The sequence below is a fragment of the Trichosurus vulpecula genome, chromosome 3, assembly GCF_011100635.1.
Source record: "Trichosurus vulpecula isolate mTriVul1 chromosome 3, mTriVul1.pri, whole genome shotgun sequence".
Taxonomy (NCBI): Eukaryota; Metazoa; Chordata; class Mammalia; order Diprotodontia; family Phalangeridae; genus Trichosurus; species Trichosurus vulpecula.
This window is the reverse complement of record NC_050575.1, coordinates 362489950-362507142: the sequence shown is the minus strand read 5'-3', so window position 1 is coordinate 362507142 and position 17193 is coordinate 362489950. Positions and strand designations below refer to the sequence as shown.

Below are 17193 nucleotides of genomic sequence, written 5' to 3'. Positions count from 1 at the left end.
AGGAAACAATTTGAATATTGTGGAAACACAATATATATATATGACAGAGGGCACAGGGTGAGTTGAATATGAAGGGATGATATCTAAAAAAATAAAGTAAAATTAAGGGGTGAGAGAGGAATATATTGAGAGAGGGAGAAAGGGAGAGATAGAATGGGATAAATTATCTCACATAAAAATGGCAAGAAAAAGCAGTTCTGTTGGAAGAAAGGAGGGAACAGGTGAGGGGGAAAGAGTGAATCTTGCCCTCATCGGATTTAACTTGAGGAGGGAATACCATACACACTCAATTGGGTATCTTACCCCACAGGAAAGTAAGGGGAAGGGGATAAAAAAGAGGGGATGATAGAAAGGAGGGCAGATAGGGGGAGGAGGCAATCATAAGCGAACACTTTTGAAAAGGGATAGGGTCAAGGGAGAAAATTGAATTAAGGGAGACAGGATAGGATGGAAGGAAATATACTTAGCCTTTTACAACATGAGTATTGTGGAAGTGTTTTACATAATGATATGTGTGGCCTATGTTGAATTGCTTGCCTTCTTAGGGGGGGTGGGTGGGGAGGGAAGAGGGGAGAGAATTTGGAACTCAAAGTTTTAAAAGCAGATGCTCAAAAAAGAGTTGTTTTTGCATGCAGCTGAGAAACAAGATATATAGGGAAATGGGGCATAGAAATCTCTCCTGCCCTACAAGAAAGTAAGGGGAAAGGGGATGGGGGGAGAGTGGGGTGACAGAAGGGAGGGCTGACTGGGGAATGGGGCAATCAGAATATATGCCATCTTGGAATGGGGGGGGAGGGTAGAAATGGAGAGAAAATTTATAACTCAAAATCTTGTGGAAATCAGTGTTGAAAACCAAAATATTAAACAAAAATGATAAAATTAAAAAAAAGAAACAACTCCTAAGCACCCACTCTGTGCTAGGCCCAGTAGAATGTAAGCTCTTAAAAGGCCAGGGCAGTGTCATTTTTATTTTTGTATCCCAAGAATACAGCACAGTGCCCTACATGGAGCAGGTACTTAATAAATGGCTATAGAATAGAAATGGAATCGAACAGGATGGGATGGAATATAATGGGATGGGATGGAATGGGATGGGATAGAATGGGATGGGATGGGATGGGATGGGATGGAGTACGATGGGGTGGGATGGAGTAGAATAGGAATCATCTGCAATTTTGATTCTTCAGAAACTGTGGGGTTCCATGATTCACAGAATAATGGCATCATTGAGAAAATATTAGTGTTGAAAAGGTGGCTTTTTGTGTTATTCAATAGTTTGGAATCATTGAAAGCTGGGCAGGTTCCCAAATAAAGTCTAGTCCACCTTCTTCAGTTGCAGGTAGGACTGCACATGGATAAAAAATGGGACAAATGTGCTGGCCTTCCTATAGGAATGTTAACCAATGATGAATGAATGAATGAATGAAAAAAGGCACTTATTAAGTCTTTACTATGTGGAAAGTTCTTTGCTAAGCATTGGGACTCTAAGAAAAGCAAGACTATCTCAGTTTTCAAGGTGCACTAATGGGGGAGACAGCATATACACACACACACACACACATATATATATATATGTACGTATATATATGTGTGTGTATGTATGTGTGTATATATATATATATATATATGTATATATTTATCAGCAATAGGACAGATGGAAAAGTTCCATCATCTTTAGAACTCAATGACAGAGCAGATGGTCCTGCATCTTCTGCTATGTGATTTCCACTGTTTAAAACCATGTCCATACCCAATGTTGAACCATCAAGGACTTTGGTGGCAAGGACTTTTTATTTGCTGGGGCTGCTGAAGAGGCAGGAGATTCAGAATGAAAAGAGAATAAACCACACTTGGACTCTATCAGCTTAGTCCCTGTGAAAATAGAACCGTAGAAAATGAAGTCAGATATAGCCACTGGACCAGTCCAAGTACATAAAGAAGAAATCTGTTCAGGAGACAGCAAAATGTGAAAGCATCGAGGAATTAATTTCCAAGGTATTTGAAAAGGAAGATACCTAATGATTAGAAAAAGTCACAGATGATATTGTTGCCAGATAAAGTAACAGAAAGCATATCAGTACACTACTACTTGCCTGTTTAATCACTTCTATAAAATTTGGGCCAAGAATTAATAAATATAAGTCAGAATATGATTAATTAGTGCATAGGAAAGGTCAATTAAAGAGGGATAAGGCCTAAAGAGGTCAAGGAGCAGTCAGTGGTATAATAGTAGATGAAGCATTAGACTTGGAGTTAGGAAGTAATCTCAGTCAATCACTGACTGTGGACAAGTCACTTAACTTCTTAGCTTCGATTTTCTCACTTGTAAAGTAGGGATAATAATAGCACCCATATTGTGAGGGTCAGATGAGATAATATACATAAAGTACTTTACAAACCTTAAAACACTATATAGATGCTAGCTATGGTTATCATCCAAGGTCACATCCAGGTTGTAAGTAGCAGCGCTGGAATTTGAACCTAGGTTTTCTAATGCTAAACCTATTGCTCTCTCCACTATACCATAGCTGCCTTGAACTGGCCCCTGAAGGATGAGTAAGATACAGATCAGGTAGTTAGAAAGAAACAGGGAGATGTTGCAGGAACGGGACCCAGCTCAGTCTAATACATTGGGGATGATCATAGTGGGGACAAGAGACAGCTGAAGAGGCACAACTTAAGCCTTCTCAACCTGAAAATAGTTATTACATTATCTGTTTGATAGCTAATCTCTAGTAGCCAGATCCATAGTAATGGGCCAGATTTACTGTGAATTAGGATTAGAATATGGACTTGGAGCTTGAAGAGATTTTAGAACTTGAAATGCAAAAGCTCAAGGGAATTTAAAACACAGAATGCAAGAAACAGAAGTAACCTTGGGCTGTAGGATGTTAGCGGGAAAATGGACCTTAGACTATAGGATGTCATGTAGAAGGGACCCTAGAATCTAGAACAAAGCATGTCAGAACTGGATGTGACCTCAAAGACTCATCTAGGTCCACACCCTCATTTTACAGGCTAAGCAACTGATTCCCTGAAAAAATAACTTGCCTTAGGTCACAGTGTGCCTCATTAGCCGAATTGGGAATTGAATCAGTTCTCCTGATTTTTAGCCCTGAATTCGTGATTCTTAGGACTTTTTCTTCAGAACCAACATTTTTATTATTACATAGATAAAAATGATGTGGCTTTCCACCTCTGGCAATAAGCAGGTTTGTAGAAGATAGAACTGATAACTTTTTGGAAAACAAAACCATTAGATGCATCGAACAGTCATCCAAACACCCTACCCCTCCTCAAAGTACGTTTCTCAGAAAATAAAGCAAAATTAAGCAAAAACCACCCAATCAGAGAGGCTGTAGCTAGCAGTAGATGCCACTTTCCACTCTGGTCATTTATTGCTTGTTAGCAGGAAGCTCATGAGCTTCAGGTTCAAGTTTTTGTTACTAACATTGTTTATTGTACTTGACCTTTTATTGCCTTTTAGTGTTGTCTTTTTTTACGTTGTAGTCATGTAGATTTTCTTTTGGATCTGCTTATACTGCACCATTTCATACAAGTCTCCCATGTTTCTCTGAATTCTTTATATTCACAAGTGACCACCTGTTGAAGTCTCAATATATCATATCTCCTGATGGATCTGAAAAGTACCCAGAACATTTTTTCTAGGCTTTATCTGTATCTGAGTATCTGCAAAATCATTTGGTTCTTCTTTATTATATCCAGTACTTCCCATGAAAGTCTGTTCCCACAGTTTTTCTATCCAATTATAGGGGAGATTATACTCAAATACCAGACTAGGAGCCTGGGAAGAGAGATCTGTCTGGACAGAGAGCTGACCTCTCGTGAGGAGATGCCTTTGATGTAAATAAATCTTGGTTTTCCCTTGGGTTCTTTTGTGACTTTTTTAAAATCCATAGTTGCTTAGCCTTAGAATTTTTCTACTTTTATTATTGAGAAAACAATTTTTAAAAGAAATATTTCTCTTAAAAGTTGTATAGTACACACTGTTACCTTAAAAGAAGCCAGCCATATGTTGAGAGAAGTGTGCATTTGAAAGAGAGCATGGAAACCCAACTCTGATTCCCTGGGTTTTCCTGCAGCAATTGTTTGCATCTTCATGATTTTTGGTGTGAAGTTTCACAATTTTTCCTTTACGTCTTCAAGGCTTTCGCATTTTACTTTAGAGATCACACAATATTGCAGCTATAGGGGACCATAACTCACACCTTGTTGTAGAGAAAAAAGGAAACTGAGGTTTAATCACCTGGTTCATCATTTCTTACAGCACAATAGTTATCCATCACTATCATATGCCACACCTTGTACAGCCGTTCCCCAATTGATGGGCATTCCCATCTAGCTCTTTGCTACCACAAAGAGAACCGCTACAAATATTTTAAACCATATAGATTCTTTTCCTTTCTCCCTAATTATATCCCTTTTTATCATAGCCAAACTCCTGGAAAAAGGCAGTGTTTGTTGCTGTTATTTCCTTAACTTCCACTATATCTCAATTCCTTGAAATCCAACTTCTTACCCTAGAACTAATCTGAAATTGCCCTTGTTAGTCAATCAGTCAGTCAGCCAAGTGCCTTCTGTGTGCTATGTACTGTGCTAAGTGCTCTGAGGTTGTCAGTTCTCTTCACTATGAAATCTGACAGTTTTCTTTTAGGTCTGATTTTATTTGATCCTTTTTGCATCTTCTGAAATTATTGACTTCCTACTCCTTCCAGAAACTCTCTCTTTCTTTGTGCCCTATGCTTTGCTATGCTAGTTCTCCTCATACCTTTCTACATGCTCCTTCTCAGTCTTCTTGTCACTACATTCAAGCAAAACTTATTGTGTCTTGGTTTACAGTGTGGTCAGTTTTACTATAAACTTCCTAGCTCATTGCTTAGGAAAATAAAAAAGCAAGTTAGGAAACTCTACAATTAAGTTTCAGAGGAATTTCAAGGTGTGAAACCTGTTCAGTTTTCAGAGTACTAAGTAAAATATCTCTGGTCATAATCCATCTTCCATCTCCTAGGAATGAGTGTCCACCATGGCTCTATTCTAGGCTCTATTTTCTCTCTAAATTCTTTCTTAGTGATCTCATCTGCTCTCATGCTTGTAATTGTCATCTTCAGGCAGTAACTTCAAAATCTACTTGTCCAGCCTTAATCTTTCTCTTGAACCCCTACCTAGATCTCTAACTGCCTATTAAACATATTGACCTCAATGTCCTAAAAGTATTTCAAACTCCACATGTCCAATATGGGACTCATTTTCTTCCTATCAAACCCACCCATCCTCCAAGCCTCCCTCTTTCTGGTAAGGACACCCCCAACCTTTTAGAATCCTAAGTCTAAAACCTTCACTTTTCAATCTTATACACCTTCCAGATGCGGTTGCCTACAACATCCCTTATATCCATGTCTTCTTCCTCTGTAAGGCCTCTGCCCTAGTTCAGAACCTTGACACCTCTCACCTGATCTGTTATAGTAGCACAGTTGCATCCCAACTGAGCTCCCTGTTTCTAGCCACTCTCCTCTCCGATCTGTTCTTCACACAGATGCCAAAGTAATCTCTGTAAGGAATACAGCTGACCATATCATTCCTAGGTTTAGTGGTTCCCTATTTCTTACAAACTCCTTAGCCTGGCATTATGGTGATTAAAAAGGTTCAAAAGACATAGTTTCTGGGTAATTTAACTATTTTGTTAATAAGGTCAACAGGTTATTAATAAGACAATGGTCATTTGGCAGTCTCTCACAGACCAAAGACAATCATGGCATGGGCTCACAGTTTATATACCCTTGGAAGAGTAGATGTTCAGTGAGGGGCTGTGAGTGACCTCTTGTCATGCTTGGACAGAGAAAATATCTCTATACTCAAACCACCCCCAGACTTGGGCTGTCTAGACAAAAGGATCTGTTTCTACCCAAGTTTGAGTAGAACATAATGGGCTTCACCACATTAGATTAAATTCCTTGTAAGGTTGAGTGGGAACTGACCTAGATGAGGAGAATTAATTCAATCTCATTATCTGTATTGTCCTTCAAGAGACTAAACTTCTTTTAAAATCAGGAAGTTGGAAGAAGGGGAGAGCTCTGAATCTCCCCAAGATATTGGCTATTAATAATCATTTCTCTCAACATTTAAATTTAAGACCAGACCTCTACAATCCGGAATCAACTTATCTGTTTAGATAAATTTCACATCACTTTCCCTTTATACACTTATGTTGGACAACTGATGGTATCCTGAGTTTGTCCCACTATTTCTTGCCATGATGCATTCATGAACACTATCCACCATACCTGGAATCTAGTTCCTTCTCATCTCTATCTTTCAGGAAACTCTGACTTCAAGACTTATTTCAATTGCCACTTAATGTAGATTTCCCACTGAAAAAAATGATTTCTAGTCTTGAAAATTTCCTGGGGCATTTTGTTTGGAATTTTCCTTTATCCTCATCACCTCCTGCTTTGTATTATAATCATTTTGTAAGTCAACAAGTATTTGTTAAGTAATTACTATGTGCCAGGCCCTGTGCTAAGTTCTAGAATTACAAAGAAAGGTTAGAACAGTTTCTGCCTTCAAAGAGCTCACATTCCAATGAATGAGACAATATAAATAACTAGGTATGTAGAAGTTATCTGCGGAATATATGGAAGGTAATCTGAGAAAGGAAGGCATTTTCCTCAACATGGATTTGAGTACATGTTGAATCCTAATGTATACAATGCAAGCTCATTGAAGGCAAAGGCTATATGATTTTTAAAATATTTGAATCCGTAGGACCCAGAGCAACACACTATACATAGGTATATACATATATAGTATATAATAGATGCTGGCAACTAGGTAGCACAGTGGATAGAGTGTCCAGCCTGGAATTGGGAAGACTTATCTTGCTGAGTTCAAATGTGACCTCAAACACTCACCAGCTATGTGACCCTCGGCAAGTCACTTAACTCTTTTTGCCTCAGTTCCTCATCTGTAAAATGATTTGGAAAAGGAAATAGTAAAACACTCCAGTATCCTTGCCAAGAAAACCCCGAATGGGGTCATAAAGAGTTGGAAATGACTGAACAACAAAATAACAAAGACAATAAATATTTGTTGAATTTTGAAAAAGGGCCCCATGATGGACAGACTCAATGCCTATTGTTTGAAGATCAGCCTTGCTTACTGAATAGAAGCTCATTACCATAGGGCTGGCCACCAGGGGATGCATTTTTTTTTCCTGCAACAACTACTGAAACTGTCTAGTAAAATTTCATTCTGGTTCAGTGAAGGGAGGGAGGATCCACATTTATGATTGCATGGATTTTTTTTAAAGTATTGTAGGTATATAGTGCTTATCTAGCATAGTTGCCTCCTTAATATTTCCAAATGATATCTGTTTTCAAAGTAGCCATAAACTGGCTTTCAGTTTGGAGAATTGTCATACAAGGTTTTTAATGTTTCGCTTTGAAGAATGGGGGAATTGTCATTCTGAATGCCTCTGGGAACTGTTCAGGTATTGTCACTAACAGTGAGGAGCTGATCTGATGAGATTATTGGAATGCTTATGCAGAAGTACTGTGTGTGTGTGTGTGTGTGTGTGTGTGTGTGTGTGTGTGTGGCCATCTGGAAATATTTTGGAAGACATGTGTGTTTGCTTTTGAATTCCATAGCATGCCAGCTGAAGTTGCTGAAAATAATTGGGTTTCTAGAAAAAAAAGTTATATTTATGAGAAAATGCACTGGAATTCTTAGCAAGGAAGTGGCATTGTCTGGGGACACAGAATGGACTACTTCCTTGGAGCTGTGTATTCTGTTCCTAGTTTGACCATTGATCTTAAAGACATTTAGCTGCTCTCTGTTTTCTTAAGCTATAAGAAAGGGAACAGAGGAAACAATTTCCAGTGCATTTTCAAGTGAAGCACTGAATCGGTTGGTAGTCTTAAGTCATTAGGGCTTGAAGAAACCTTAGAACATAGAATATCAGAGAGTGGAGGTGCTTTAGAAAGATCTCAGATATGTTCTAGAATCTAGACGTTCTAGAATCTAGATCAGGAATTCTTAACTTTGGTTCATAGGCAGCTAGGTTGGCAGGATAGATAGAACCCTGGGCCTAGAGTAAAAAAGAACCAAATTTAAATTCAGGCTTAGACACTTCTTAACATTTGAACCTCAGCAAATCACTTAACCTGTGTTTGCCTCAATTTCCTCAAGTGTAAAATGAGGATAATAATAGCACCTACCTCTCAGGTTGTAAAGATTAAATGAGATAATATTTATAAAGTGCTTAACACAATGTCTGGCACATAGTAAATGCTTAGTTCATATATCCTTCCTTGCTTCCTTGCTTCCTTCCTTCCCTCCCTATAACTAACTGGGAAGTCTATAAATCCTTTCTCGCAATATTTTTAAATTCATAAGATAAAATAATAATAGCTAGCATTTACATGGTATTTTAGGGTTTGCAAAGCACTTTACAAATTTTCTCATTTTGTCTTACGACAACCCGGAAAGGCTAGGTACTATCATTACTTCCATTTTACAAAATAACAAAACTGAGGCTGGCCAAGGTTAAATTACTTGCCTGTGGTCACACAGTGAATATCTGAGGCAGGATTTGAACTGAGGTCTTCTTGACTCTAATTCTGGTTTTCTAGCCACCGTACCACCTACCTGCTTGTAAAATGCCAAGTATAAAATATATAGGATTACAGAAGAAACCAAAGATTAGTGAAAATATGATGTAATTTTTTTCCTACCTAAATTCAGGGACCTCCTGAAATTTATTCATGAACTCTTTGGAGCTCTGTGGTTCTCAGGTTAAGGACCACTGATGTGGATCAATGCTTTCATTTTACATATGAGGAAATAAAGGCCCAGGGATGTTAAGGGACTTGGCAGAGTAACTCAGTGAAATTAATGTTTCAGAGCTGCAACCAGAACTGAAATTTTCTGACTCCCATTCTGATGTTCTTTATACTCTAATGTACTGTATCTCCCCTTAACAGTTTCCTGGGTAGAATTTCCATGTTAATTTTGCCATGATTATTTATGCCATGATTAATTATGTCATAATAGTGGCATTCAAATTTCAGTGCTGGGCAAAATAGTATCGATTGATGCAACATTGTTATGCATACTTCCATTGATGGAAATACATAGCTATTAGATACCCACAAATTCAGTTCAATAAGCGTTTATTAAGTATCTACTTTGTACAAAGTAACTCTAGTATTAGGGGCAAAAAGATTAAACAAGACTTGGTTTCACTATCAAAAAGTTTACAATCTATTAGGGAATATATGACATTAGCACAGATATACAAGGTACATTGTGCTTCAGGGTAAAGAAGAGATCCAGGAAAAACATTGTAAGAAGCATTGAGGGGGGAGAAATCACTATATGATAGTGGAGAGGGAGAGGATCAAGGAAGGTTTCGAGGAGGAAGCCTAGGTCGAAGGAAGGGAAGCAGATACCAGTAGGTGGAGAGGTAGAAAGAGTACATACTAAGCATGGGGGATGGCCTATGCAAATACACAGAAGTGGGCAATGACACACTGAGTCTGGGAAATAGCAAGTAATTTGATTTGGCGGTAGAGTGTGTGAAGAGAAATAATGTGAGTTACAAATAGAAGGATAAGTTGGAGCCAGATTGTGGAAGAGCCTAAGTGCCGGGTGAGCAACTTTGTATTTCGTCCTTTAAGTAATAGGGAGCCACTGAAAATTTTTGAGCAGGTGAACAATGTGGTGAGACCTGTGGTTTAGGAAAGTTATTTTAGCACCTGTTTAAGGAAGGATTGGAAGAACGGGAGACCGGAGACTGGAGGTTATTTACAGTAGGTTCTAGCAAGAGGTGAGGAAGGTCTGAACTAGTGTGGTGGTTACAGTTAATGGAGAGAAAAGATCACAGGATGATAGGATCCATTATAGATTTAGAGAAGCAAGAGAATTTAAAGGTCATGCAGTATAACGACCTCAAGACACAGTGGTCAAAGATATTGTAGAGTTAGAACTGACAAAACTTGGCAGATGATTAGGTTTAGAGGGTAAATAAGGCAGAACAGACAGAGATGACTGTAAGGCTGCAAGCCTGGGGCAATGGGAGGATGGTGGTGATAAGTTGGGAGGAAGAATAGGTTTTTGTGGTAAGACGTCAAGTTTAGTTTTAGATGCCTTGAATTTGAAGGGTAAATGGAATAATTATGTGAAGATATTCAATAGGCAGTTGAATATATGATATTAGGGGTTGAAGATGGAATCTGAGTGGAGATAGAGACTGGATGGTTATAGACATAATTGTATTGGTAATAGAGGTCATGTGAGTGGACATGATCACTGAGAGAGAGTGTAAAGAGAACTGAAGAGGAACAAGGTTAAAGCCTTGGGAGATTACCAACATTTTGGGGATATGAGGAGGAAGAGGAGGAGGAGGAGGAGGAAGAGGAGGTGGAGATGTATCATTGAATTCATTTGAGAAGAATCAAGTCTGGTAGGACTACAACCAAGAGAAAACAGTGTCATAGAAACTGAATAAGGGTGCTGGTCAACAATTTCTGTAGAGATTAAAAGGGTTGAGGGCAGAGAAAAGTCCACTGGATCCAGCATTTAAAAGGTCATTAGAGAGAATTATGTCAGTAGAGAAATGTGGATAGAAGTGAGATTTCTGGGTGTTGATGAAAAGGTCAGAGCTGTAAAATGATTGGTTCACTCTAAAGAAATAAAAGAAAGAGGAAAAGGACCCATATGTACAAAAAAAAATCATAGAAGCTTTTTTTGTGGTTGTAAGGAAATTTAAACTGAGGAGGTGTCTTTCATTTGGAGAACAGCTGAACAAATTATGGTATATGAATGTAGTGAATATATTTTAAATCTAAGTTATCACATCTTACTATAGTTTAATAAGTAACGATGAAGGGAATGATTTCAGAGAAACCTAGGAAGACTTATTTATGAAGTGATGCATGGCAAAGTGAGCAGAATCAAGATAATTTATAAAATAACAGCAACACTGTAACAAATAAACAACTTTCACAACCATAAGAACTCTGATCAATATAATGACCCACCATGATTCTAGAGGACTCATGATGAAGCCTGCTACCCACCTCCTGACAGACAGACCATGCTCTCAAGGTACAGAATAAGATGTACCTTTTTTTGGACATGAGCACTGTGGAAGTTGGATTTGTTTAATTATGCCTGTTTGTTAGAAGGATTTTCTTTGTTTTTTTTTCAATGGCGAGTTTAGGGGTAGGAGAGATAGTAATATTTTTAATTAAAAAATTAATAAAAAGAAAACAATAGGTTGTAGTGTAGAGAAGACAGATCACTGTATTGACAAGCCATTAGAGAATAGGAGAGCAGGAGGCCCAGGGCAAGAAATTTGAGGATAATGGACAGTGCCTTGTTGAACTGCATAAATATAGGATCGGGACTGTGAAGGGATGGAAGTGAAGTTAGAATGGGGTTGAAGGACTGGGAGAATAGAACGGGACTGAGGGAACAGGATTGCCAATGAGCATAAGGAACAATTTTTTGAGGAAATGAAGCATAAAGGCATGAGATAGTGTTGAGAGGGGTGTGGGGGAGGAGAGAGATAGATAGAGAGATTTCAAAATGTAAAATCTTGAAGAAGGGAAAAGAAAAAGTTATAGTGATGGTAAGGTATGAGATCAGTTAGTCAATAAGTGTTTATTAAGTGGGATACCTAGAAAGTCAAAAGACAGTCCCTGCCCTCAAGGAACTCACAAATCTAATGAAGATATAACTTCCATCTTGGGTATCTGAAGTAAGAAAGAGATTGGGACATTGCTACAGAAAATTCCTGGAAGAGGAAACTCTTTACCAATGCAAGCTGTTGTTATCCTTGTAACTTATGATCTCAGTAGAGAGTTGCTTAGGACACTGAGAAGTTAAGGGCCTTGTCCAGGATCACACAGCTATTAAGTGTTTGAGTTAGGATTTGGATGCAAGTCTTTCTGACTCCCAGGTCTAACACTCTTCACTCTATCATGCTGCCTTTCCCATACTAGGCATTCAGTTAATTAGTGTTAGAAAAATGAATAAATGAATGAATAGAAGACTATCAGAATACAAGCTTCTTGAGGGTAGATTTTCATTTTGTGTTTGCATAGCCAGCACCTAGCACATCTAATAAATGAGCACTTGATAATTGCTTGTTGCATTGGATTGATCTCCTGAGATGTAGACGCTGTGATCAGAATCATGGATTCCGAACTGCCTGTGTTGGTTTGATGAACCACACATCTCACAACACGTGTTACTGATGTTGTCATTTTACAATTCTGCCCGTCACTTGCATTGTTGTTACACACCTCTCCATGCCTGTCAACAGTAATGCAAGCTGACTTGTAAGGGTAAAACACAAGCAACCACATTATGTGGTTGTCACTGAGTGATCAGAGCAGGGTTGAAATTGACATGGTTGGCTCCTATGGTGACTTCACATTCTGTCACCACTTTTTGTTGAATTCATTTCCTTTGATTGTTTTGGGTGATGACATTTGGGGGTAACGTTGTATAACAAAAATGCTTATTGATGGGTTTCATTGCTCATTGTTCATATGCATTTCATTTTGTGTCTTTGAAAGAGTTTATTTTAAAGCATCTAATTTTAGTTTGCAATGGATTTTTATTTAAAATGACAACAAAACTTTTTTTTCCTTCTATGAAATCTTTCTCTTTCTTTGGGGAGCCCTTCCTTCTAGACCCCTCCTTCCTTTGAGGCCTGTCTCAGACAATGACTGGAACTTAAATAGAAGTTTGTTCCCTTAGTTGATATTCTAAAAATTGACATTTATAAACATCCTCAGGCTTCCCCAGCTGTCTAAAACATAGACTTGCTTCTGTGAGTTAGCTCTGGGGTTCTTTTGAAGCATCCTACAGATTAGTTGGGACCACATGATTTTCACACAGCAGCAACAGACTTGTGCTTTTAGGAACTTATGGGGGGGGAAAGCATTAAAAGATTGATAGGGTCTATTTGGAGGCTCTATGATGTTATCATGGTGGGGAACTCTTTCTGTGGGATTCCTTCCACCAAATCTAAGCCTGTCTATGACTTAGTAGATAAGGTTCTGAGAGTTGTCTGAGGAATATAATGTTTAAGGGATTTGCTTAGGGTCACTTAGATAACATTAGAGGTAGAATTTGAAACTAAATCTTCCTGATTCCAAGCCTTGCATTCTAGCCTACACTACATTCTGCCTCTAAAAAAGATTGATGCCTAAATAAAAATTAAACTTGAAGACTAAAAAAATGGAAATTATGTAAACACTGGGAAGCCAAATAGAAACCTTAGTCAGCAAACCTTGAAGGACTTGTTACACAAATCCTAACAGAATCAGAGATCCATCAAATGTCAGTGTTTAAAGGACACAGGATGCCACAGGATCATAAACTCAGAGCTGGAAAGGGACCTCAGAGGTCTGCTAGTCCAATACCCTCATTTTAGAGCTGAAGAGACTTCTTAGAGAAGTAAAGGTCACATAAATAAGAATCAGCAGACCTGGGTTTTCGACCCTCCATTTTTTGACTCTGGATCTAATGCTTTTGCGACTAGAGCATGTTAAACTCATGTTCGTAAGTTCTTGGTGTCATAGAATAGTAACTAAAGGTTGAGAGGTTGAAGGCCCCAATTCCTTCATCCAAACCCTTGATAGAAAAGATGCATCAGTGAGTCTAAGAACTGTGGGTTCTTAAATAGACATCTCCTTCCAGGTTGATAAGCATCACTCTTTGGGTCTCGGCAGTGCAATTGTTTCTGAATCCACCTAGTAACGATGGTGTAAAAGACTTTGTCAAATGTTTTTCTGAAACCTAAGTATATATGTATATGTGTGTGTGTGTGTGTGTGTGTGTGTGTGTGTGTGTGTATGAATGACTTACCATCTAGTCTACACAGGTCGTAGCATTGTAGAACATAGCATTAGAGGAACAGTTTGTGAACAGTTTAGAAAGGAAAGCCATGAACATTATGAGGCAGCCTAGGCTCATCAAGAACAAGTCATCCCAGGCTAACCTTAATTTTTTTGGCATAAAAAGAACAATTGCTTCTGGAGTCAAAAGATCTGGGTTCATATTCAGCCTTTGATGCTTATTACCTATCTGATCTGGGTCCTTTACCCCCCTGGGTCTTTGAGGTCTTCCTCTAGCATTATAAATCTATAAGACAGGCAAAAAAACTTTAAGAACAATGAATCATAGTTTTGCTTCATACCCTACCCTGCTTGGACAACAGCTGAAATATTGCTTTCTGTTCCAGACACTACAATTTAGATGAGACATTGATAAATCGGAGAATGTTTAGAGTAGGCCAACTAGTCTGTTGAAGGACCTTGAGTCCATATTGTATGAAGAGCAATTGAAGGAACTGGGGGTGTTTAGCCTGGAGAAGAGAACATCATGATAACTGTCTTCAAGGAAATGGAAGGATCGACATGGAATCAGTCGGTCAACAAGCATTTATTAAGAATTTATTATTACTTTTTTTTCCTGGTTGGGCCAGTGTCTGGTAGGGCGCGAGCATGGGAGTCAACATCCGTCACAACAAGGACCGCAAAGTCCGGCGCAAGGAGCCCAACAGCCAGGACATCTACCTGCGGCTGCTAGTGAAGCTCTACCGGTTCCTGGCCCGAAGAACCAACTCCACTTTCAACAAGGTTGTCCTGAAAAGGCTGTTCATGAGTCGGACCAACCGGCCCCCCTTGTCCTTGTCCTGCATGATCAGGAAAATGAAGCTGCCAGGAAAATAAGACAGCCGTGGTTGTTGGGACTGTGACAGATGATGTCAGGATCCAGGATGTTCCCAAGCTGAAGGTCTGCGCCCTTCGTGTTACCAGCAATGCCCGCAGTCGCATCCTCAAAGCTGGTGGGAAGATCCTCACCTTTGACCAGCTGGCCATGAGCTCACCCAAGGGCCGGGGCACTGTCCTGCTGTCTGGTCCCCGAAAGGGCCGAGAGGTATACAGGCATTTTGGGAAGGCACCAGGCACTCCCCACAGCCACACCAAACCATATGTCCGATCCAAGGGCCGAAAGTTCGAGCGTGCCAGGGGCTGCCGTGCCAGCCGAGGCTACAAAAACTAATTCCCTTTCTCCTTGTTATATTAAAGATTTTGGACAACAAAAAAAAAAAGAATTTATTATTAGGAACTTACATAGGAACTGTCCTAAGTGCTGAGGATATAAATAAAGGAAACAAAACAGTCCCTGCCCTCAAGGAGCATATACTTTAATGGAGGGCAGCAACATATAAATAGGTACATACAAGATATATATAGAGAAGATGGAAGGTAATCTGAGAAGGGAAGCCCTAGCATCTGGGAGGACCAGTTAATGATTCCTACAGAAGGTGGGACTTGAGTAGAATCAGGGATTAGACTTGTTCTGTTTGACCCTGTAGTTCAGAACCCAGAGCCATGGATGGAAGTTGCAAAGAGGTCACTTTTGGCTTGATGTCAGGAAAGACTTTCTAACAATTAGTTGTCCAAAAGTAGAATGTCAACCCCCCAAATATCATAATGAAAGAGAGGTGCCACCTAATTCAACTTATAGGTCAGTGGGCTTGATGTCGATTCCTGATAAAATTCTAGAACACAGCATTAGAAGAACAGAGAATCTAGAGATGGTAGGACCCTTCTCACTGGAGGCATTCCAGTAGAGGCTGGATGGCCCCCTATCAGGTATATTGTCGTGAAGGTTCCTTTTTTGAATGTGAATTAGAATAGATGACCTCTAAGGCCTCTTACATCTCTAGGGTTTAGTGATACTCACTGGGACCCCAATGCCCCTAAAATACCCTAGGAAGGAAATGGATATTTTAAAAAATGCATGAGAGTAAAATGTAGCATTTAACAATAGTCTGGCTTAGTCAGGCACAGGGACAAAGGATACCCCTTTCCCTTAAGCCTCTCTGACAGGATGAGCAGCACTGCAGACATTTGGCTCTCAGTAGCTGACTCACCAGCAGCATCTGACAATGGAGAGCTGAATGCTGGGTTGATCAAAAACCATGTGCTCATTTTGAGACTTGATGACCAAAAGCCTTAAATCAACATTGTATAGCATTTACTGTGTGGCTCCATGACAGGTTTGATTTGCAAAACAAGCCATGTCTTGAAAGGGAAGCCAGTTAAGAGCTCTGCTAATAAAGAAAGAATGACCATGGCCTCAAAGTGCTCACAGCATCCCCAAGTTGGAAAGAATTTTAAAGACCATCTCCAATCCTTGTGTAAGCGAGAATGTTTTTTTAGAACATATCAGATGATTGGTCCAGCATCCAGCCTTCATTGGATGACTTCTAGTGAAGGGGAGTCCACTATGAACTGAATCCATTTTCATTAGTAGATGGCTCTACTGATTGGGAAGTTTTTCCTTATGTCAGCCCTAAATCAGCCTCTTTCATCTGCCTCTTGGGGTCAAACCTAGAGGGTCAAGTGTAATTTCTCTTCCACCTGATAATACTTCAAATACTTGAAGAGAGATATCATGTTTCCCCTAAGCTTTCCCTTCCCCAGGCTAAACATCTCCAATTTCTTTGACTGATCTTCATATGGTATGATCTCAGGACCCTTTACTGTCCTGGTCACATTCTGCTAGATGAACTACAGCTTATCAGTGCCCTTCTTCAAATGTGGTGCCCCAGTACTGAATATAATATTCCAGATGCCTCAGCAGGAGAGAGTACCACCAGTTAGTAAATATTTATGAAGCTCCTACTACGTGCCAAGTACACACAAAGAAAGGCAAAAGACAGTCCCTCCTCTCAAGGCACTCACAGTCTAATGAAGGAAACAACATGTAAACAACTGTGTACAAACAAGTTATATACAAGATAATACAGGATAAATTGGAAACAATCAACAGATTGAAGACATTAGAATAAAGGGGTATTGGGAAAGGCTTCCTGTAGAAGGCAGGGATTTTAACTGGGAGTATAGCCAACCTTCCAAGTTGACATTAAACCATTTAATGACTAATGGTCTTTGGGTCTGACCATCCAACTAGTTCTGAATTTACCTGAATCTTCAACTCCCGCTTAACCAACTTGGTTGTTTTGTCAGAACCAAAGGTCATTCTCTTCATCAGAAGGAATAGGACTAAAAAAGAGATGAGCAGCTCTGTCCTCTCTCTGTTGTCAGTTATCACTATCTCTTTGTGCCAAAGCAAAATGCTCCTCTC

At 39.3% G+C, this 17193-nt stretch overlaps 1 protein-coding gene and 1 pseudogene across 1 annotated transcript in view; both read left to right on the top strand.

Annotated features, from left to right (window-relative positions):
• The window catches only part of ADAMTS18 (ADAM metallopeptidase with thrombospondin type 1 motif 18), a 195337-nt gene that overhangs the window by 18298 nt on the left and 159846 nt on the right, over positions 1–17193 (top strand). The gene's annotated exons all lie outside the window — the stretch shown is intronic.
• Positions 14538–15099, top strand: LOC118844202 (annotated as a pseudogene).